We start from the raw sequence: 24,138 nt of genomic DNA on the forward strand, positions 1-24,138 counted from the left end.
CACACTGGTCATGGATCTGCACAATATGAAAAGTGGCCTAATCAGGAAAGGTTGCACCAGTCACAGCTGACTTAAACATGTAGCTCAGTGTGTGCACACACACCTTATGTGGTACTAAGCTATACAGACCAGGAAGACCCCAGTTTCAGTTCCCGTGCTGAGTTAGCTGATTTCTGCCAGATCAGAAATGGAGGTACTACAGTGGGCCTTAGTGTCCTGGGCCAGGAAAGAGTAAAGAATCAGCCCGAATCCCTGCTCTGGGTGGCCATCTAGTGACTGAAGCTGGAAAGTGGGTGTATGTAAGGCCTTGGCTCAGTGGTGATATCCCCAAAGTTAAATAGCCTAACAACACTCACAGGGGAAGAATGGCCATTTGAGTAAGGTGCCAGAGTGCTACTACATCTGTGGAACTGTATGTCAGTATGAGTCAGCGCCTTCAGGAGAAAAATGGGAAGAAAAGTTAAATAGCAATAGGTTGGTCTTTACATAAATTGAAAGTGCAGAAAATACCTGCAGCAGGAATCTGCCGTGAATTTAATCTAACAAATTACACTCTACTAAAACCGTTCAAATGGCACTAGTGACCAGTGTGGCTGAGAGTTTACTTCAGTGGAGAGTCATCATCATCATCATCATAGGCGGTCCCTTGAACGAGGATGACTTGCTTCCACATGAATTCACAGATGTTTCAATGAAGGACCCGATGTTCCAGTCCTGAACTCCAATTGAAGGGGTGGAAAATGCCTGTGTGTGGATTTTTTCAACGTGTGGTGTCCGTTGCGACACACAAACAATTCCAGCAGGAGTCATTGGATAACTGTCAGAAGTGGAAGCTCTTCTCAATTTTGCTCCCTAGCCCAGGGATGATGAAGCCAATTATAGTGCCCCCACTATCACCCCAGCTAAATTAGCTCCTGGATTTGATCAAGAGCAGAATCCAACCCTTGCAGCCACCCCTGAACTCGCCGGTGTGTCAGCAGAGTGGTTGATCGATAAAATCCCTTCCCACACACGGAGCAGGTGAACAGTTGTGGTTTGTTTCTGGTGATGTTACTAACATGTATAACTGGGCGGAGGAGTGGTGAGAGATCGTGGCGGAGGAATGCTGAGAGATCGTGCAGAGTGTGATCGAGTCACTGTACTTTCAGGTGGAGAAGTCATGCAGGCTTTATGTCATCAACAGATTTGCAGAAATGGGCCTGTAAAATACGCCAAGCTGGGATACAGGGCCTCTGTCTCTCCCTCTTTCTCAGTTTTATGCTGAATTCCATAATGGCCGTTTACTAATAAACAGATTGGCAACACAAATAGTGAAAGGAAACCCAGACTTCAATGTGTCCTGGACAAATTGCTGACACATCCTAATCGTGCAAGTTCCTGTTAAGCAATTTGGTCCGATAAGCAAATCATAATTTATGGCAAGCACATTACTCACTTAAAAGGCATCAGCCGTACTTCCCAGAAACCAGCTCCATATGGCACACAGACATTTCCTCCTCGGCATTCACTATAAATGCATTATTGTTTTCAGTTGTGGAGCGCTCATGTAAAACTTCAGTTACCTCCTTCACTGGGCCAATGTAGCTTTAAGAAAGCTATTTTATTATTAATGCTGCAGTGTTCCACAATTCTATGGTGATATCTGATCTATAAAGCTCATGTTTTAATATAGTTTAAGTTTAAATTGTTTCTAAAACAACAAGCTGCAGCATTAATGGCTAGATGTGGCTGTGCAGCATCTGTATGCAATAGCAGTTGCCATCGTGTATCGGCTCATTTGAATTCTGCAGGGGATTCTGAAAATATGAAGTAAGCCATATTGTTCTCTTTTTGATAATTTTATGAAAAAGTAGATGGACATACAGAGAACCATCCCAGTAGAAAGCGCCATCAAATTATTCATTTGCGTTTCATGCTGCCCCGAGGATTGCCTAAATAGCTAAACAAAAGACACAGCGTTTTCCTTTGTTAAAGTCTTGCTAAATGCTAGTGGTGAACAAATCATGCAAGAGGGATAGAAATAGGAAGTAAGTGCCAAACCATGGTTCAGCCTTGGTTTTAGAAAGATTAACTGATGGAAAGATATCAAAATATCACCACAACTGTGGAGATACCTGCACTGGAAGAATAAGTGAGAGATTGCATAAGAGGAGAGGCATAACAACAACTTGCATTTATATAGTGCCTGAGGCATTCCAAGGCACTTCACAAGGCCCTTTAAATGAATGCCCAGCTCATGTGCGGTCACTGCACAGAATGATGCAGCTGAATGGCAGGTTCTCTGGCCGCTTGTATGATGCCTTCATCCTCAGACAATTGACCATTGTTTGTAGAAGGACAAGGATCAAAGGGCTGGCTTGAGCTGACCTAGACTACCCAGTATTACCATGGTTAATGACATCCCTAAGGGCTCCATTTAATAAAGCAGAATGATGCCACGAAGCTCAGTGGAGTGACCACTGAAAACACCATTGGCATTCTGAAGCAGAAGTTCCAATGCCTGGATCATTGAGGGAATGCCTTACAATGTATTCCAGGGAAGATATCTAGAATCATAGCCGCATACTGTGTGTACCACATAGGACAAAGGGCATCTATCTGGAGAAGCAAGAAGTGGAGCAAGCCAGTGCAGCAACAGTAGGATTTGTCAGATGACAAAGGCAAGCCTCCTGAAGGACTGTAGAGTAGCCAGGCTCCGAGTGGCTGAACTATCTGGGGAAATCTCATCCTGGAAGTTTTCTCTTAAACATGGCATCGAGTACAACAGCTAGATCCCATCCCTCCCTCTTGACCTTCCTCTGCAATAAAAACATTCCTGAAAACCCTACACAGAATCCATTCACTTTCCCAGTCACTGCCATTCCACCACCAACAGAAACCTCAACAGCCAGTGACGTCAAAAGGACTTTGCACACCGCATAATCTGCAATAACACATTTATTATACAGATGCCCAAATTGTCAACTGTCAACTTAATTCTTTCCATCACAGTGCTTCCCCTTTCTAACAGTGGGTGTCTTTTGCGCATGGCTAACTCGTCTGGTGCTTTGTCTAAGTGTTCCCTATGACAGGAACTGGGCAGAAGGATGGCAGCTGTGTATTAGTGTCAGGATCCCGGACCCGAGGAGGCTCCCAGTCTCCACCAGCCACAGCACCAGATGGGTCAGCTTCAGGCTGCTGCTCACTCACTGCTGTGGGACAGCCTGGCCATGCCCGCTTTCAGGCTCCGGTGCAGTTAAAGAGGTAGTCTGATAATTGTGGAAGTGGAGCCATTTAGAGAGAAAGCACCAATATCCTCTGTTCCAACCTGCACCTTCTCCTGACCTTTGTAACAGTCTGCCCACCGACCTGAAGGTTGACAAACCCCATGACAGGAACTGCACTGAGCAGCCTCTCCTGTGAGCCTGTCCATTGAGGAGGCCAGGCTATAGCAAAAAGCCTGTATTGCAGCAGTGTGAGCATTCAGGAGAACACCCAAAACTGGATCAAGGTCTGAGCCGTACAGGGCTGTGCAGCAGATGGTGCTGGGACAGTTAGCCACTCCCTCAGGACCCCACACTCCTCCACACTTGTCATTGTGTTGCAGAAGCTTGTTGGCCACATCACCCAATGACTGCAACAGGCTACCATACTTTGAAAGCATTCTTTTAAAAGCAGACAAGTCCTGCTACAACTGTACAGGATATTGGTGAGGCCACACCTGGAGTACTGCTTACAGTTTTGGTCTCCGTATTTAAGAAAGGATATACGTGTATTGGAGGCTGTTCAGAGAAGGTTCACGAGGTTGATTCCGGAGATGAGAGGGTTGACTTATGAAGATAGGTTGAGCCTATACACATTGGAGTTCAGAAGAATGAGAGGTGAACTTATTGAAACATATAAGATAATGAGGGGGCTCTGTATATAAACTTGTATATACTCTGTACAGCCACCAGAGGGCTCATCCCCTGGAATCCCCAAGGATCTCATAATCCCTTGGGAGCACAGGTATTTAAGAAGGCCTTACAGGTTGGAGGGGCACTCTGAGACCTGCAATAAAAGACTAAGGTCACACTTTACTTTGAGCTCACAGTGTTCAGTCTGACTCTTTCTTCATACATAACAACTGGCGACGAGATACAGATAGCGAACCCAAAGATGCAGAGAACAGTGGGCATCCTGGAGAAATTTTCAGAGGGAGGTGATTGGGAAACCTTTTTGGAGTGACTCGACCAATACTTCGTAGCCAATGAGCTGGATGGAGAAGAGAACACTGCCAAACGAAGGGCGATGCTCCTCACCATCTGTGGGACACCAACGTATGGCCTCATGAAAAATCTGCTTACTCCAGCGAAACCCACGGAGAAATCATACGATGATATGTGCACACTGGTCCGGGAACAATTGAACCCGAAGGAAAGTGTTCTGATGGCGAGGTACCGGTTCTACACCTACAAAAGGTCTGAAGTCCAGGAAGTTTTGAGTTATGTCGCCGAGCTAAGACGCTTTGCAGGACATTGCGAATTAGAAGGACATTTGGAGCACATGTTCAGAGACTTTTTCGTACTTGGCATTGGCCACGGAACCATACTTCGCAAACTTTTGACTGTAGGGAACCCAACCTTGAGTAAGGCCATAATAATAGCCCAGGCGTTCATTGCCACCAGTGACAAGATGAAGCAAATCTCTCAGCACACAAATGCTGCTACAAGTACTGTGAACAAAGTAATGTTGTTTTCAAATCGCAACGTACAGGGCAGGTCACACATGCCTGCAGCTGCACATTAGCAGATGTCTCAGAATCCACCATCAAGGGTGATGAATGCAAGGCCATTAACACCTTGTTGGTGCTGCGGGGGTGATCATCGTTTCCATTCATGCCGCTTCAAAGGTATGTTTGCAAGGGCTGTGGAATAATGGGACACCTCCAACGAGTGTAGAGGCGAGCTGCAAATCCTGTTAATCCTGAAAACCACCATGTTGCAGAGGAGGACAGTTCCATGGAGGATCACGATTAACGGGGAGGAATCTTTTAATGAACTGCATATTACCAGCCAAATTGCTAACTGGGAAGCTTCTTTTGTCCCAGAGTCTCAGACCGAGGAGGCAGAAGTACATGGGGTGCACACATTTACCATAAAGTGTCCCTCGATAATGCTGACTGTTGAACTAAATGGACTCCCGGCGTCAATGGAGCTGGACACGGGCGCGAGCCAGTCCATCATGAGCAAAAAGACTTTCGAGAAATTGTGATGCAGCAAGGCCTCAAGGCCAGTGTTAACTCCAATTCACACAAAACTGAGAACTTACACAAAGGAACTGATTCTCGTAATCGGCAGTGTTACCATAAACGTCTCCTATGATGGAGTGGTGCACAAGCTACCACTCTGAATGGTACCGGGCGATGGTCCCACGCTGCTCGGCAGGAGCTGGTTGGGAAAGTTACGCTGGAACTGGGACAACGTCTGAGCGCTATCGCCCACTGACGACACTTCGTGTGCCCAGGTCTTAAACAAGTTCCCTTCGCTGTTCGAACCAGGCTTCAGGAAATGCCAAGGAGCAAAAGTGCAGATCCACCTGATTCCAGGGGCGTGACCCATTTATCACAACGCGAGAGCACCGTACATGATGAGAGAAAGGGTAGAGATCGAGCTAGACCGGCTACAAAGAGAGGGCATCATTTCACCGATCGAATTCAACGAGTTGGCCAGTCCGATTGTCCCAGTCCTCAAGGGAGACGGCACCGTCAGAATCTGTGGCGACTACAAAGTAACTATCAATCATTTCTCCCTGCAAAACCAATACCCACTACCAAAGGCCGACGACCTCTTTGCAACGCTGGCGGGAGGAAAGACGTTCACGAAGCTGTATTTGACTTCAGCCTACATGACACAGGAACTGGAGGAATCAGCGAAGGGCCTCACCTGCATCAACACGCACAAAGCTCTTTTCATTTATAACAGATGACCATTTGGAATTTGATCAGTGGGCAGCGATATTCCAGAGAAACATGGAAAGCTTACTGAAGTCAGCCCCGTGCACCATGATCTTCCAGGATGATATTGAGGGAGTGCAGCGAAGGTTCACCAGACTGATTCCCGGGATGGCGGGATTGACATAAGAGGAGAAACTGGATCAACTGGGCCCTTATACACTGGAGTTTAGAAGGATGAGAGGGGATCTCATAGAAACTTATAAGATTCTGACGAGACTGGACAGGTTAGATGCAGGAAGAATGTTCCCGATGATGGGGAAGTCCAGAACCAGGGGACACAATCTTAGGTTAAGGGGTAGGCCATTTAGGACTGAGATGAGGAGAAACTTCTTCACTCAGAGAGTTGTTAACCTGTGGAATTCTCTACCGCAGAGAGTTGTTGATGCCAGTTCATTGGATATATTCAAGAGGGAGTTAGATATGGCCCTTACGGCTAAAGGGATCAAGGGATATGGAGAGAAAGCAGGAAAGGGATACTGAGGGAATGATCAGCCATGATCTTATTGAATGGTGGTGCAGGTTCGAAGGGCCGAAAGGCTGACTCCTGCATCTATTTTCTATGTTTTTATGTTTCTATGACATCTTGGTTACAGGCCCGGCACAGTCGAGCATCTGCAGAACCTGGAGGAGGTTCTTAGTCGATTCAAATGCGTGGGGCTCAGGTTAAAACACTTGAAGTGCATTTTCCTGGTGCCTGAAGTGGAGTTTCTGGGGAGGAGGATCGCGGCGGGCGGCATCAGGCCCACCAATTCGAAGACGGAGGCAATCGAGAACGCACCGAGGCCACAGAACATGACGGAACTGTGGTTGTTTCTAAGACTCTTGAACTATTTTGGTAATTTCTTACCGGGTCTTAGCACACTGTTAAAACCACTGCACGCCTTACTGCATAAAGGGGATGAATGGGCATGGGGCAAAAGCCAAGAAAATGCCTTTATAAAAGCTAGAAAATTGTTATGCTCAAACAAATTGCTTGTGTTGTATGATCCATGTAAGCGTTTCGTACTAGCATGTGATGCATCGTCATATGGCATCGGGTATGTATTGTAACAAGCTAATGATTTTGGGAAATTGCAACCGGTTGCTTATGCATCTAGGAGTTTGTCTAAGGCTGAGGGAGCCAACAGCATGATTGAAAAAGAAGCGTTAACCTGTGTCTATTAGGTAAAGAAAATGCATCAATATCTGTTTGGGCTAAAATTCGAATTGGAAACTGACCATAAGCCACTCATATCCCTGTTTTCCGAGAGTACGGGGATTAATACTAATGCATCGGCCGGCATCCAGAGATGGGTGCTCACGTTGTCCGCATACAACGACGCCATCCGCCACAGGCCAGGCACAGAAAACTGCGCCGATGCTCTCAGTAGGCTGCCATTGCCCACCACGGGGGTGGAAATGGCGTCGCCCGCAGATTTAGTCATGGTTATGGAAGCATTTGAGAGTGGGCAATCACCTGTCACAGCCCGGCAGATTAAAACCTGGACAAGCCAGGACCCCTTATTGTCCCTGGTCAAAAACTGTGCACTTCACGGGAACTGGTCCAGTGTCCCAGTGGAAATGCAGGAAGAGATAAAGCCGTTCCAGCGACGCAAAGATGAAATCTCTATACAAGCAGACTGCCTTCTGTGGGGCAATCAAGTAGTAGTTCCCAAGAAGGGCAGAGACACCTTCATCAGTGACCTCCACAGTACCCATCCAGGCATCATAATGATGAAAGCGATAGCCAGATCCCACGTGTGGTGGCCCGGTATCGATGTGGACTTAGAGTCCTGCATGCACAGATGTAATACATGCTCGCAGTTAAACAATGCACCCAGAGAGGCGTCGCTAAGTTTATGGTCTTGGCCCTCCAAACCTTGTTCTAGGGTCCATGTCGACTATGCACCCATTCTTGGATAAAATGTTCCTTGTGGTTGTAGATGCGTACTCCAAATGGATTGAATGTGATATAATGTCGGCTAGCACATCCGCTGCCATTACTGAAAGCCTGCGGGCCAAGTTTGCCACACACGGCCTACCCGATGTCCTGGTGAGCGACAACGGGCCATGTTTTACCAATGCTGAGTTCAAAGAATTCATAACCCGTAACGGGATCAAACATGTCACATCTGCCCCGTTCAAACCAGCATCCAATGGTCAGGCAGAGAGAGCAGTGCAAACCATCAAGCAGGGCTTGAAGAGGGTAACTGAAGGCTCGCTGCAGACTCGCCTATCCCAAGTCCTGCTTAGCTACCGCACAAGACCCCATTCGCTCACTGGGATCCCACCTGCTGAACTGCTCATGAAAAGAGCACTTAAGACAAGGTTCTCATTAGTTCACCCCGATCTGCATGAACAGGTAGAGATCAGGCGGCTTCAACAAAGTACATACCATGATAGCGCAAATGCGTCCCGCAAGATTGAAATCAATGATCCTGTATTTGTATTGAATTATGGACAAGGTCCCAAGTAGCTTCCCGGCACTGTTGTGGCCAAAGAGGGGAGCAGGGTGTTTCGGGTCAAACTTTCAAATGGACTCATTCACCGGAAACACTTGGACCAAATCAAACTCAGATTCATGGACTATCCTGAGTAACCCACCTTGGACCCTACCTCCTTTGACCCCCCAATATACACACCAGTGGCAACCAGCACTACGGTTGGCCATGAAGCAGACCCCATCATCCACAGCAGCCCAGCAAGGCCAGCTGCACAGAAGCCCAGCAAGGGTCCAACAGATGATTCACCAATACCAGCATTCACACCGAAACGATCAACCAGGGCAAGAAGGGCCCCAGATCGACTCACCTTGTAAATAGTTACACTGTTGACTTTGGGGGTGGGACTGGGGGGGGGGGGGGGGGGAGGGAAGTGTTGTTATATATGTAAACTTGTATATACTCTGTACAACCACCAGAGGGCTCATCCCCTGGAGTCCCAAGGGATCCCATAATCCCTTGGGAGCACAGGTATTTAAGGAGACCTCACAGGTTGGAGAGGCACTCTGGAGACCTGCACTAAAAGACTAAGGTCACACTTTACTTTGAGCTCACAGTGTTCAGTCTGGCTCTTTCTTCATACATAACAGGCTCGACAAGGTGGATGCAGAGAGGATATTTCCACTTATAGGGGAAACTAAAACTAGGGGCCATAGTCTCAGAACTAGAGGTTGCCCATTTAAAACTGAGATGAGGAGGAATTTCTTCTCTCTGAGGGTTGTAAATCTGTGGAATTCTCTGCCCCAGAGAGCTGTGGAGGCTGGGTCATTGAATATATTTAAGGCAGAGATAGACAGATTTTTGAGCGATAAGGGAGTAAAGGATTAGGGGGAGCGGGCAGCGAAGTGGAGCCGAGTCCATGATCAGATCAGCCATGATCTTATTGAATGGCGGAGCAGGCTCGAGGGGCCAAATTGGCCTACTCCTTCCTGCTCCTATTTCTTATATTCTTTTGAAAACAGGGCCACAAAGATCTTGAGTCCATTGCCAAGGCAGTTGCTGCAGCTTTCTCTTGTCCCTCCTTCTGCTCCTCTGCGCTCAGGGACTCCCACTCACTCTCTACACCCTGTATCTATATCTCCGGGTGAATTTAATTGGGCTGCTACATGCAAAATTTTGGGATTTTAACAGCGTGCCAAGTTAGCTGCTTCCCACAGGTGTCATGGAAGGACTGGCATCTGCTTGCTGCGCCATTCCTGTGAAGGCAAAATGAGTGACAACTCATTAGAGCAAATACAGAATGAACTTAAGGAATTCTCATCTGCCTATATGATCACTGTGATTTTCATCAGAGTTGATGTAGTCTGCGACAATTATTGGGATTGGGAACAGAAGGCAAGAGAGCAAACCTTCATTTCCTCCATCTCCTATCACCTTGCTCACGTCCCACCCTTGCAGTTCTACAATTCTTTCCTCAATGGAGTTATTTCCTGGATTATAGCAGGTCCTTCTCCCGTAACAGTAGCCTTCCTTCTGGAGAGACGTTCGAGACTTTTGTTATTAACTGCAGTCTCCGTCATTACAATACTGGGCCAGTCATTCCCTAAGCTGCTCTAATGTTCTTTCCTGCACTATATCCTTCCAAGTATTTGTAGATTGTGACCAGGGAGATATTCCTAAGTGGGCAAGAGACCCTGCAAATTTGCATTATATAGTTTGAATGAAGACAGAAGGTTGTGTGTTAGGATACACTCGATTGTTAGCCCCTTGCAACAAACAGCTTTATACACGTAAAGGTTCATACTTATTTCCCCTGCTCCTGGTGGGGTTGTTAAACTTCTTTTTCCATTGTATCGATGTTTGGACAGTGCTACTGGAGTGGATGATCTCAGTCACCTCGTGCCATGTCACAGCCCTCAGTGCCTTCCTTTCATGGCAGGGAAACGGGGCATCCGTCCTTTGCTCCCATTCCAGCAACAGCTGCTCAATTGCCTCATTATCAAAGCAAGGTGCCCTTATACTGCCTGACACAGTGATGGAATAAACACTGTATTATTAATGCAGCTACAAAATCTTTCTTCTTTGGCAATTTCATTTTAAAGATAATCTGCACAGAAGCATTGCAGAACCATTGGCTATAAATTGCAAGCTTTCAAAATGTTAAACTTTGCTTAGGCTACAGGTAATAGTAATAATAATAACAACTTTTATTTATAAAGCGCCTTTAACATAGTAAAGTGTCCCAACACAACAGTGTTACAGACAAACAGATATATTTGACACCGAGCCACAGAAGAAATTAAGGCAGATGATCAAAAGCTTGTTTAAAGAGGGAGGTTTTAACGGGAGTATTAAAGGAGGAAAGAGAGTTAGAGAGGCATAGAGGTTTAGGGAGGGAGTTCCAGAGCTTAGGTGCCCAGGCAGCTGAAGGCACGTGCACTGATGGTTGAGCAGTTATAATGAGGGATGTTCAAGAGGCCAGAATTTGAGGAGCGCCAACTTCTTGTGGGATTGTGAGGCTGAAAAAGATTACAGAGATAGGGAGGGGCAAGAGAGGGCCAAACACCCAAGGGGCACCAGTTACTTCCAGCACCCACATGCCTTTTAAGGCCTGCAGCAGCACTGTGTCCTCATGACTGCGCCCAATCAAATGCCTCAATGCTCCCGCAAGAAATTGGAGCACTAATCTTTGACCTCGTGTGCTGCCTATGTGATGTACTCCCCATCGTAGACCCAGCTTTGAGTAGTGCACAATATCATTTCTAGTGAGTGTTCCAATGATTTCTAATAATTCATAAAATTGTTAGATTCTGTGCCAAGGACTATAAATTGTGGATTGCCCTTCCATTTAATGATGACTTTGTTTGATACGAATTCTGTCAAAATCCAAGAGAAATGTTTTAATGCATTACCTTAAAGGCTGCAAAAGGTCATAAATCTAAAGTGCAGTAATGTCTGGCAAGCAGTCAAAGCCATCCCACTTCCCTCTTCACACCAGCCGTCCCTTACAGAAAGTCATTGAAACATTGAGGAGAATGAGCCACACATCCAAAACATCAATTAGAATCTCCATTGACTTCTACTACAAAGATCTCCGTGAGAATGCATCAGCAAAAAAAAAAATCTTTAATGGGAAACCTTTTCTGTCGATTCAAGATTGATGGTTCCTCACTGACCAGTCATGTAGTTCTGTTTCAGGACAAGGCCACAAACAATGTAATTACATAATTTTTTATCTCAGAAATTAATGCAAGTTCCACCTCTAATTGCTCGTGACTCATGCCTTGTGACGGGGGCAGGGGGTGGGGAGTGGTCAGGGGTAAGCCACTTGCTGCAGAATACACAGCTTCTGACCTGCTCTCGTAGCTGTTATGCATTGATGTGTGTATCGTCCTGGTACCTTAAATGTAATATAAGCACAATGGTACACCACAGAGGGCGCTGTGGTGGGAAACCTGGAAGTACCTGCAACAGGCACTATAAAAGGCTGACCACCACACCTGAGAGGCACTCTGGAGCTGAACAATAAAGGACAAAGGTCACAGCAGTTAGATTTACACCAGACGGTGTGGAGTCAGTGATTTGTGTGCTACATACACCACATTGGCGACAAGGAAGTGGACGAACTCCACACAACCATGGCTACTCTGGGCTCGCTAAACGATTTTACCGTGGGCAATGATTGGGAGGCCTTTACGGAAAGGCTCGAGTACTACTTCACAGCAAACGACCTGACGGAGGACACGGACGCAATGAGAGATAAGCGGAAGGCGATATTGCTCTCCAGTTGTGGAGATGAGGTTTACTGTCTCGTCAGGGATTTACTGGCACCCAGGAGCGCCAGGGACAAGTCATACGAGGAGCTGACTGAACTCATTCGTGACCAGTTGAAACCGAAGGAGAGCATCCTCACGGCCAGATACAAATTTTTACCATCACTGCAGACCCGAGGATGTAGCCACAACATGTATGTGGTTGATCAAGTTGGGTTGCTGGTCAGTGGTGATTCCCCAGGATGTTGATGGTGGGGGACTTGGTGATTATTGCCATTGAACGTCAAGGGGAGGTGGTTAAGCTCTCTCTTATTGGAGATGGTCATTGCCTGGCACTTGTGTGGTGCAAATGTTACTTGCCTTTTATCAGCCCATCTGAATGTTGTCCAAGTCTTGCTGCATGCGGGCACGGACTTTTTCATTATCTGAGGAATTGCAAACGGAGCTGAACACTGCAATCATCAACGAACATCCCCCACTTCTGACCATTAAAAGTTAATAAGCTTAGACTACTAATCCAGGAATGAGTACCAACAGGTAACTAACTTGAAATCTTCCCCACTCCCCTTTCCAACCCTCATCCCCCAGGAGTCTTTTACAGAAGGGATTCCCGTGTAAACAAACATTCCTATCTGTTTGACTCTTTTATTTACACACACGCACAAATAAAAATCCAGAATATGCTGAGACAGAATATTAATCATCAGTTTTTTTAAAAGTTAAAATAAATATAATTACAACAAATAGAAAAAAGTTTAAAAAAATATATGGGAGAGGAAAGAAAGATGCCCTTCTTGGTCACAGAGTAAAGGCAGTACGCTAGTAACTGGCCAAAGTAAAAAGCTGACATGAATGAGGTAATATGGTGTGCTCTGAAAAGGAATGACATCCTGACAATCTGCCACCAATTTTAGATTATTACCTATTGTAAGTGGACAGTTTCAAAGATAAATGTTAGACTTTAGTGAGTAATATGTTTGCCTGGAAAACAAATTTGACAGACATTTGGCACTGAGCACTGGAAAGAATAAATAGTTAACAAATGTTGCTTTATCTGTGCTTAATTGAAGGAACAGATGAACAATATTTAGCAAACTAAGCAATGAAAAGATGAAGTGAAGAAAATATTAATGGATTCTATTGAGATCATGCATGGAAAATAGAGTTATACATAACAGAAGAACTAGAAGGCTAGAATTGGAATTATGTTTGATTATGGTGTCGGCTCAACTATTGCTAATTACTGATGGAACTATTTGAAGACAGAACACTATATCTAATATTTTCTATTCCATATTTCCAAAACATTTGCTGTGCTCACAAAGGGTTAAGAGATTTTTTGTAGTTCTGTACTCTGATCTTATTATACTTTAGGCTGCGTCATTTATAATGGACATAAACTTTACAGATGTTAGATGAGAGAAAGAACGTCCATTCTTTGAAAAAGCTAAAGGAAATTGTGTGCTTAAAGGGTTTAAAGTAAAGTATGCTTCCAACATTCTGTGCATTGTTATAGCTCTTTTCCTTTGAAGCTCTTTGGTCAGGCATTGTCTTTCCTTAGGGAAGCTTTCCTATTGGGATCTATTGAAGAGCTAGAGAATAAGATGTCAGTTCAGCATATGAACTACATCAAAATGGAGAAGACAGGGTTTTAAGCAATCAGGGAACATAATCATAATCATAAGGTCATAAGATCATAAGAATTAGGAACAGGAGTAGGCCATCTAGCCCCTCGAGCCTGCTCCGCCACTCAACAAGGTCATGGCTGATCTGGCCGTGGACTCAGCTCCACTTACCTGCCCACTCCCCATAACCCTTAATTCCCTTATTGGTTAAAAATCTATCTATCTGTGATTTGAATACATTCAATGAGCTAGCCTCAACTGCTTCCCTGGACAGAGAATTCCACAGATTCACACCCCTCTGGGAGAAGAAATTCCTTCTCAACTCAGTTTTAAATTGGCTCCCCCATATTTTGAGGCTGTGCCCCATAGTTCTAGTCTCCCCGACCAGTGAAAACAACCTCTCTGCCTCTATCTTGTCTATCCCTTTCATTATTTTAAATGTTTCTATAAGATCACCCCTCATCCTTCTGAGCTTCAACGAGTAAAGACCCAGTCTACTCAATCTATCATCATAAGGTAACCCCTTCATCTCCGGAATCAGCCTAGTGAATCGTCTCTGTACCCCCTCCAAACCTAGTATATCCTTCCTTAAGTAAGGTGACCAAAACTGCATGCAGTACTCCAGGTGCGGCCTCACCGATACCCTGTACAGTTGCAGCAGGACCTCCCTGCTTTTGTACTCCATTCCATTCGCCTTCCTGATTACCTGCTGATTTCCAGTCAGGTTTCACAACAACACACGCCAGGGGATTTGCAGTGAATACTTTTAAATCTTCAGATCATCACAATTGGCTGGGTAGTTTCCGTAGAGCTCTGAAATAATGCATTAGTCAACAAAAGAGCCCTCCCACCCCACCTCCCTTTTCTCCTTTAAGGCCTTCCTTAAAACCCATCTCTTCAACCAAGTTTTTGGTCACCCTTCCTGGTGTCTCCTTCTTTGGTTTGGTTTCCATTTTTGTCTGAGTATTTCTCTGGGATGTTTTTCTATGTTAAAGGCACTATATAAATATAGCTATGAATATCCCCATCCTCAATGATGGCAGAGCCCAACACACAAGTACAAAAGACAAGGTTGAAGCATTTGCACCCATCTTCAGCCAGAAGTGCCAAGTAGATGATGCATCTTGGCCTCCTTGTGAGGTCCCCACCATCACAGAAGCCAGTCTTCAGCCAATTCAATTCACTCTACGTGATATCAAGAAACGGCTGAGTGAACTGGATACAGCAAAGGCTATGGGCCCTGACAACATTTCAGCTGTTGTGCTGAATACTTGTGCTCCAGATCTAGCCGTGCCTCTAGCTAAGCTGTTCCAGTACAGCTACAACACTGGCATCTATCCAACAATATGGAAAATTGCCCAAGTCGGTCCAAAAAAATCAGGACAAATCCAATCTGGCCAATTACCACCCCATCAATCTACTCTCAATCATCAATAAAATGATGGAAGGTGTCATCGATAGTGCTATCAAGCGGCACTTACTTACCAATAACCTGCTCACAGACACCCAGTTTGGGTTCCGCCTGTACCACTTGGCTCCAGACCTCATTACAGACTTGGTCCAAACATGGACAAAAGAGCTGAATTCCAGAGTTGAGGTGAGAGTGACTGCCCTTGACATCAAGGCAGCATTTGACTGAGTGTGGCATCAAGGAGCCTTAGTAAAATTGAAGTCAATGGGAATCAGGGGGAAAGCTCTCCACTGAATGGAGTCATACCGAGCAAGAGGGTTGTGGTTGTTGGAGGTTAATCATCCCAGCCCCAGGACATCACTGCAGGAGTTCCTCAGGGCAGTGTCCTAGGCCCAACCATTTGCAGCTGCTTCATCAATGATTTTCCCTCCATCATAACATCAGAAGTAGGGATGTTCACTGATGATTTCACAGTGTTCAGTGCCATTCACAATTCCTCAGAAAATTCCATGCCCGAATGCAGCAAAACCTGGATGACATTCAGGCTTGGGCTGATAAGTGGCAAGTAACATTCACGCTACACAAGTGCCAGGCAATGACCATCTCCAACAAACGTGTGTATAACCACCGCCCTTTGACATTCAACTGCATTACCATCGCCGAAACTCCCACCATCAACATCCTGGGAGGTCACCATTGATCAGAAACTTTACTGGACCAGCCACATAAATACAAGAGCAGGTCAGAGGCTAGGTATTCTGTGGCAAGTGTCTCACCTCCTGACTCCCCAAAGCCTTTCCATCATCTACAAGGCACAAGTCAGGAGTGCGATGGAATACTCTTCACTTGCCTGGATGAGTGCAGCTCCAACAACACAAGAAGCTCGACACCATCTAGGACAAAGCAGTCTGCTTGATTGGCAGCCCAACCAGCACCTTAAACATTCACTCCCTCCACCACCGGCAAGTGTCTGCAGTGTGTACCATCTACAAGATGCAGTGCAGCAAATTGGCAAGGCTTCTTCGGCAGCACCGCCCAAATCTGCGACCTCTACCACCTTGAAGGACAAGGACAGCAGGCGCATGAGAGCATCATCACCTGCAAGTTACACACCATCCTGGCTTGGAAATATATCGCCGTTCCTTCATCGTCACTGGGTCAAAATTCTGGAACTCTCTCCCTAACAGCACTGTGGGAGTACCTTCACCACAAGGACTGCAGCGGTTCAAGAAGGCGACTCACCACCATCTTCTCAAGGGCACCTAGGGATGGGCAATAAATGCTGGCCTTGCCAGCGATGCCCACATCCCAAGAATACATTTTTTTAAGTGAATCTTATTTTTTTATAATCAATGTACTCCAGATCAGATATCTTATGTAAAGCATTATCCCACCAATAGAGTTCTAGGTTTGCTGGTAACAAACTTGATTGTTAAATTAGTTCTCTTTGTTTTCCGCTGGGACACTAGATGGAGCAGACAACAAAATACTAGCAGAACCCAAATCATTCCATTAAATCACACCTTCTAGAGACAGTCATGGAGTGGTAATGACAGCCATGAAAATCAAACTTCTCACATTATCACCTGTAAGTATTAAACTTGTTCTCACACAACTTCCTTCATAGAGAGGGTAGAATTTTGAAAAATCTGACTTGTTAAAATGACAACTTGGACAGCTGTAAAGGACCAGCTTCTCAAACTGGAGTGCTCAGCAAACAATTTCATGTAAACCAATACATTGTTGTGGCAATCAGTCTTGTGTTCTAGATATGTGGTATGTAAAATTTGCTCAATATCTTAATGCTGCTAAGCTGAAAGATATCGCCCTCCCCAGCTGATTGTCTCAGCCAACTGATGACTCTGTAAAGCTGTTTTTTCTAGTAGACGCATCTGCAGTGATATCTGAAAAATAGTTCAGTCAGGCAATTGGTGCAACAAATTGGTACATTACTATGGAAAATCAGCATAATTTTTATAATTGGCAAAATAGCATAATTTGAGCACTAATACTCAAATTAATAAAATGCAACCATCATCTTTTATTACATGAACACCCAACCAACCAACACAAGTAGTTGCTTTGTAATGCTGTGGCGTATAGTATCATATCCGACATGTGGACAACTGTGTAAAATGTTATGAATGCTATGACCTCTCAGACAGAAAAAAAAATTGAAGTGATCTCCAATATACAAATCAAAATCAATTATTTATTGTTATTCACAAAAAAGTAAATATGGTTCAATATTACATCTACCTTGAAAGAATTGTCTCTAATAGACCAGGAAATCTTTAACCACGTTATGAAAGTGAGTACACTTACACTGGCTCAGGAAATAAGAATGTGACCAGCATGGTGTCAAGGTCAAACTGAAAATCTACCCAGCAGTTACTGACTCATCTCTTCTCCAAGATTGCAAAACGTATGCCAATGACATTTCAGCGAGAATTAGAGTTGTTCCATGTGTAGTCCATATTCTAGGAGTTTTATGCTGGCTATTCTCTTTGGGTTCAGCATCATCACCTACTATCATAAGTGGACCTTATGTCCCCTATAAACCAGAGTGTGTCCTTTTGTACCCAATATCCAGTTGAACGGAGAATCCCTGTCAGTGCTATTCAACTTATTGGAATATATCATGTGTTGTCACATCACCTCCTCAACTTCACATTAAAGCAGACTACAATTCAAGCTACAAACCAACAGATTTATTGAACTCTTCTGCGCTAACTCTCAACATAAAAATGTCTGTAGGTACACAGTTGCTACTTCAAAATTCAAATGTAGGAATGCTCTACCACAGAACACTCTGATTAGCTGTGCTCCTCTGATTGACTTCTTACTGCAACTCAGCTTAAATATTGCTCTAAATTTATTTGAAGTTACCCCAAAAATAAAGGGAATTGAAAAACAGGTATATTTCATAACTGCATTTAAATGGCTAAATACTTGGGGGATTCAAAATATCATTTGCTCACACAAGTACAGCTGGCAAACAAATGTGTTCTACAAACAGCCCCAAAGGATGCTTGCAATTGAACGGAATGAATTGCCTCCTTTCTGAGAAATTCATTGATCTGTTTCGACCCTTTGATCAATCTGTGATTGTGGGAAATTAACAGTTGGCCAGACAGCAATCAGATACATTGTTGAGCAGATGACACTAATTGCTTTTCACTCAACCGATATTACAATATTAATCATCATTTTGTTCCACAAGAACAACCTTCAGATGTATAGGACCTTGGTTAGACCACACTTGGAGCACTGTGAACAGTTCTGGTCTCCAGATTATAAAAAGGATACAGAGGCACTGGAGAAGGTACAAAAAGATTTACTAGAATTATACCAGAACTGAGAGATTATATCCATCATGAAAAGTGTGAACAGACTGGGCTGTTTTCTCTAGAAAAGAGAAGACTGAGGGGTGACCCGATAGAGGTTGTCAAGATTCTGAATAGGTTTGATAGGGTAGACGTAGAGAAGATGTTGCCACTTGCAGGCGAGGCCAGAACTAGGGGCCATCGATATAAGATAGTCACTAATAAATCCATAGGGAATTCAGGAGAAACTTCCTTACCCAGTGAGAGGTTAGAATGTGGAACTCGCTACCACAGGGAGTAGTTGAGGTGAATAGCATCGATGCATTTAAGGGGAAGCTGGATAAGCACGACGGAGAAAGGATATGGTGATGTTAGATGAAGAGGGGTGGGAGGAGATCCATGTGGATCATCAATGTTGGGTTGAAGGACCGTTTTCTGTGCTGTAAATACTTTGTAATACCCGTAATAGACGCAAGTTGATGCCTGTGGAAAACAGGGATTGGGGTTTGAATTCTCTGCCTTCTGCAGAAATAGCTAGCTGTAAGCAATTTTACCATGTTTCATGCTGTTAACCGGAAAAAAAATAATCCAATAAATGATTCAACATTGACAAAAATTGTGGGCATCAAATGGCAAGATAAAATGCCTGCAATTCTACCTTAAGTGCAGTAGCAGCCATGCTTAAGACTCAACTATGACGGATTGATCACACTGTGGGACAACAGGTTGCCCAAGGCTAGACTCTACTCTTTTTTTTATCACGCTGAAAGAAGTGTTTTAATTCAAGTATTAAAAGGACTGCCTGAAGAAAAACCCAAGCCCATGTGACATCACCACTGATTCCTGAAGAATTACCACAACACACACAACTAACAGGCAGTTCACCAGATTTTCTCCATAAGTGCAGTGTAGCAGTTTCCTCTTTAAGTTGCTTCATAGAACAGGGAGGGCGCTGAACACCGAGAGCATGCAGAAATCAAGCGCAGGCAGCAGAAAGAGCGTGCGGCAAACCAGTCTCACCCACCCTTTCCCTCAACGACTATCTGTCCCAGAGGCTGTGGTTCTCATATTGGACTGCTCAGCCATCTAAGAACTCATTTTAGAGTGGAAGCAAGTCTTCCTCGATTCCGAGGTACTGCCTATGATGATGATGAGAACAGGATGATATAGTACAAATCACGAGATGGCTGCCCTACCCTCCTCCATGAAGGCAGTTTGGCCATTGTGGGCTAAGGATATGAGTCTCACTCCAACAGTTGCCAACTGTGATCGGTCGCATTCCTGGAGGTTTCATCATATGACCGCCTGCCTCCAAGCATCTTCCCCAGCTCCAGTATTTATATAACTAATAAATGGTAGTGAGTGTTCAAAGAAAATTTTTCAAAATACAATTTTATTTAATGCCCCTAAGATTCTTCTCATGGTTTGCTCGCGGCACTTCAGAGGAGATTAATCTCTAATTCCCAGAGACTCCAGTGCAATCCAGACAGGTTGGCAACCCTACTCATCCACCTTAGTCAACCTAGGCTGTCAGACGATCATTACAGAATCAAAGCACCTTCATGAGAAATAAGTTCAAATTGTCATAAATTCAAAGGCTATCAATTTCAAGATAGAAGTTTCAATGGAAATTGAACACAAAGAATGGTAACAGATTTCTTTGTTTCTCACCATTCTATCTGGGTGTTTAGATTAATGTTGCTCAAAGAGTAATGCATTAGACATCAAGGGACAAACTTGGAATAGTCTCTGAGGTAGTCGATGCAAAGAAGCTGAATTAACATCATTAGCTATAGTAATTAACAACAGCAATTAGACCATCTTAACTGTTGGCTAATTCAGCGCTCTCGCAATCAATAAATCCCCTGACATATTACCAGCATTGTTAAGCATGATGTTTTGTAATGATTTTATTTGTTTTAAAGAATCCTGAAAGCGTGACTTCATTTGTAATTTTTGTTTTACAGCTGGAATGGCTGTTGGAGCAATGTCATTGACCTTTGTAATCCAGATATCCAGTTAATTCTGATAGAAAGTGCATGCGTGTGTATAGGGGCAGGATCAGACTCATTTGTGATTCCTCCCCATTGTCAAATACCCTACCAACACACGATGTCCAGCTGATTTTTGAAACATAGTGACTGTTCTGTTTATGAACACAGCAGCCAATTTTCACACAGCTAGATACAGTGACTGCCCAGTTAATCTGTTTATGGCTGTGTTAGTTGAGGGGGGAAATGTTAACCAAGGCTCTGGGAGCACCTCTACCTTTTGAAATATTTTCGGCCTCTGAACAGGTAGACAAGGGGTTCTTGATTTACTGTCTCATCTGAAGGATGGCACCTCAGACAATTGCTCCCTCTGGGATCGAGGGGTATGGCGGGAGAGCAGGAGTGGGGTACTGGGGATGCATGTTCAGCCATGAACTCATTGAATGGCGGTGCAGGCTCGAAGGGCCGAATGGCCTACTCCTGCACCTATTTTCTATGTTTCTATGGGCCCAAGTTTCCACAAGAAAAAAAACGGGTGCCCCTCCGAGCTGGGCGCCCGTTTTTTGCGCATAAAACGGTGCCTAAAAAAATCCTCGGTATTCTCCACCTACCTGTAGGTCCTCTGGCCCTCGGCGCAGCCAGCACGAGCTGTGGGGGGGGCGGAGCCAGGTCCCGGTGCTGAAAAAAGTGCCGGGACCTCTGCACATGCACGCTACCGTCGGCACGCAAGTGCAGTAGCTCCAGGCGCCGAACTGTGTGGGAGGGGCCCGAAGCATGCAGCCCCTAGCCCTGGCTGAATGGCCTCACTGGGGCTGCGTGAATAAGGCTCCTCCCACGGCCAGCTCCTGCTCCCCGCCCCTGACAAGACCCGACACCCGCTCCCCCCCCCCCGCCGACCAGACACCCGCTCCCCCCCCCCGCCGACCAGACCCGACCCGACACCCGCTCACCCCGACACCCGCTCCCCCCCCCCTGCCCCGAGACCCGCCACCCGCTCCCCCACCCCCGACTGACCCGACCCGACCCCCCCCCCCACTGGATCCGATCTGACCTCTCTCTCCCTCCCTCCCTCCCTCCCTCCTTCTCTCTCTCTCTCTCCCTCCCTCCTTCTCTCTCTCTCTCTCCCTCCCTCCTTCTCTCTCTCTCTCTCCCTCCCTCCTTCTCTCTCTCTCTCTCTCTCTCTCTCTCTCTCCCTCCCTCCTTCTCTCTCTCTCTCTCCCTCCCTCCCTCCTCTCTCTCTCTCTCTCTCTCTCCCTCCCTCCTTCTCTCTCTCTCTCTCTCTCCCTCCCTCCTTCTCTCTCTCTCTCCCTCCCTCCTTCTCTCTCTCTCTCTCTCTCTCTCCCGCTCCCGCTCAGCGGCACGAACGGCTGCAGAATTCTCCGTGGCTGAAGCACTTTCACACAGGTAGGAAGATGGTTTGTTTAATCTTTTCTTGGCTTATAAATGTTTATTCAGGTTGGATTTATTTGTATAATATTTGTAGAAGTATAAATAAGGATTTATTGTCGAATTTAATGAGTTCCCTTCCCCCCCCCACCTCGTTCTGGACGCCTAATTTGTAACCTGCGCCTGATTTTTTAATGTGTAGAACAGGTTTTTTCAGTTCTACAAAAATCTTCACTGGCTCCATTCTACTTTAGTTTGGAGTACATGTTCACTGTGGAAACTTTCAAATCAGGCGTCAGTGGCCGGACATGCCCCCTTTTGAAGAAAAAATTCTGTTCTAAACTAGAACTGTTCTACCTGACTAGAACTGCAGAAAAAAAAATGTGGAGAATTGCGATTTCTAAAATAGTCCGTTCTCCACCAGTTGCTCCTAAAAATCAGGCGCAAATCATGTGGAAACTTGGGCCCAAAGTTTCTATGTTTTTGTTTTTAGCTATTACTGCAACAACCAAACACAATGACGTTTTCCCACCAAAATGTTAACACTGAATTTTTACATAATGCGTTTATTTGCTGTGGAGGTTTTAAGTGTGATTGTATCTACTGCATGAATGAGGTTATAGATCCAAGCTTCTGATTAAGACTTGAGCACATAACTTACGCTGGATTCCAATGCAGTACTGAGAGTGCTGCATCAAACGCAGTCTTTCAGATGAGATGTTAAACTGAGCTTTTGGCTGTTCAGATGGATGTAAAAAAATTCCATGTCACTTTTTCCAAAGAGCAGGAAGTTTTCCCAGTGACCTGGCCAACAATCATCCCTCAGCCTGATTGATTGGTTCCAATTTGAAGATCAAAATAAGATGGTGATCCCACTTGCTCTCCTTCACAAAGACCGTCAACTTCCACCTCCATAACATCACCTGTCTCTACCTCATCCACAGCTTTGTCACCTTCAGGCTTGACTAGTCTAATGCTCTCCTGGAGGGCCTTCCATCTTCCTTCCTCCGTAGACTTCAGTTCATCCAAACACTGCCATATCCTATGCCACACACCTATCACTTTGCTGATTTACTTTGGCTCCTGGTCCTCCAACCTCACCAATTTAAAATTCTCATCCCCATGTTTAGATCTCTTCATGGCCATATCCATCCTTATCTCTGTAATCCCCTCTAGACTTATTACAACACCCACCCGGCCTGGTCTCTTGTGCATCACTCCCTATCTGTGTCCCACCATTGGCAGCCACGTCTTCATCCCTTTAGGCCCCATGGAATGCCCCCACCCCCAAACCCCCACACCTCTCCACCTCTCTCTCCTTCTTTAGGAACACTCCTTAAAACCCATATCGTTGACAAAGTTTTTGGTCACCCCTCCTGATATCTCCTTCTTTGGTGGGTCTACCATTTTGTCCAATCACACATCTGTGAAGTGTTTTGGGATGCTTTTTCCATGTTAAAGATCATGCAAGTTGTTGTTTTAAGTCAAACACAGATTGTGTATGAACTGGATAAAAGAGTTGAACAGTCATTTGATCCCATGGGCTAGAATTTCCATTATTTTTGCATGCATACCACCTATTTAACGTCCATTTTAATGCTGAAATGAGGTGTAATGCCCATATAGGCACTAAATGGAAAGTAACGGTCACTTATCGGCGAGCGTTACTTTTGGCATGTACATAACGCCAATCAAAAATAATACCGCCCGCCCACTTTTTTGGGGCGGAAAGATGACATTTGCCGAAACTAATGCCCAGAAACTCGCCCATCCTTACTTTCGGCACCTCGCACACATCTCGCCGACAATATCGCTCGCTGAGAAAACCGCTGTGAAAAAGTTGAACTGACCAGAACTACTCACAGTGGTATGGATGCCATTTTCTCCAGTCGCATCATTTAAAAAGCTGCTCTGCTTCAACTTCAGGGGAGTTTGGATGTACTCTGGAGGAGTTTTGAGGTGATGTAAACATCTGAACAAACATCTTATCATACTATGGACGATTGGAATTTACTTTAGGTGTCTTAGTGGGGACATTTTTTGTTTGTGAACAATCGGTGTAATACAGACAGCTATTGGAATGGGGCCTGTCATTTCTCAGACTCTCTTGATGACCACGCACATGCTGCAGACTGGAGATGGCAGAAGGTACATTCGACAACATCATGTGCCCAATGTAAGACGTGCCAGACTGATGAGGAGGACCAGGCGTTACACCCCCCCGCACTACAG

The sequence above is a fragment of the Pristiophorus japonicus genome, chromosome 14, assembly GCF_044704955.1.
Source record: "Pristiophorus japonicus isolate sPriJap1 chromosome 14, sPriJap1.hap1, whole genome shotgun sequence".
Lineage (NCBI taxonomy): Eukaryota > Metazoa > Chordata > Chondrichthyes > Pristiophoridae > Pristiophorus > Pristiophorus japonicus.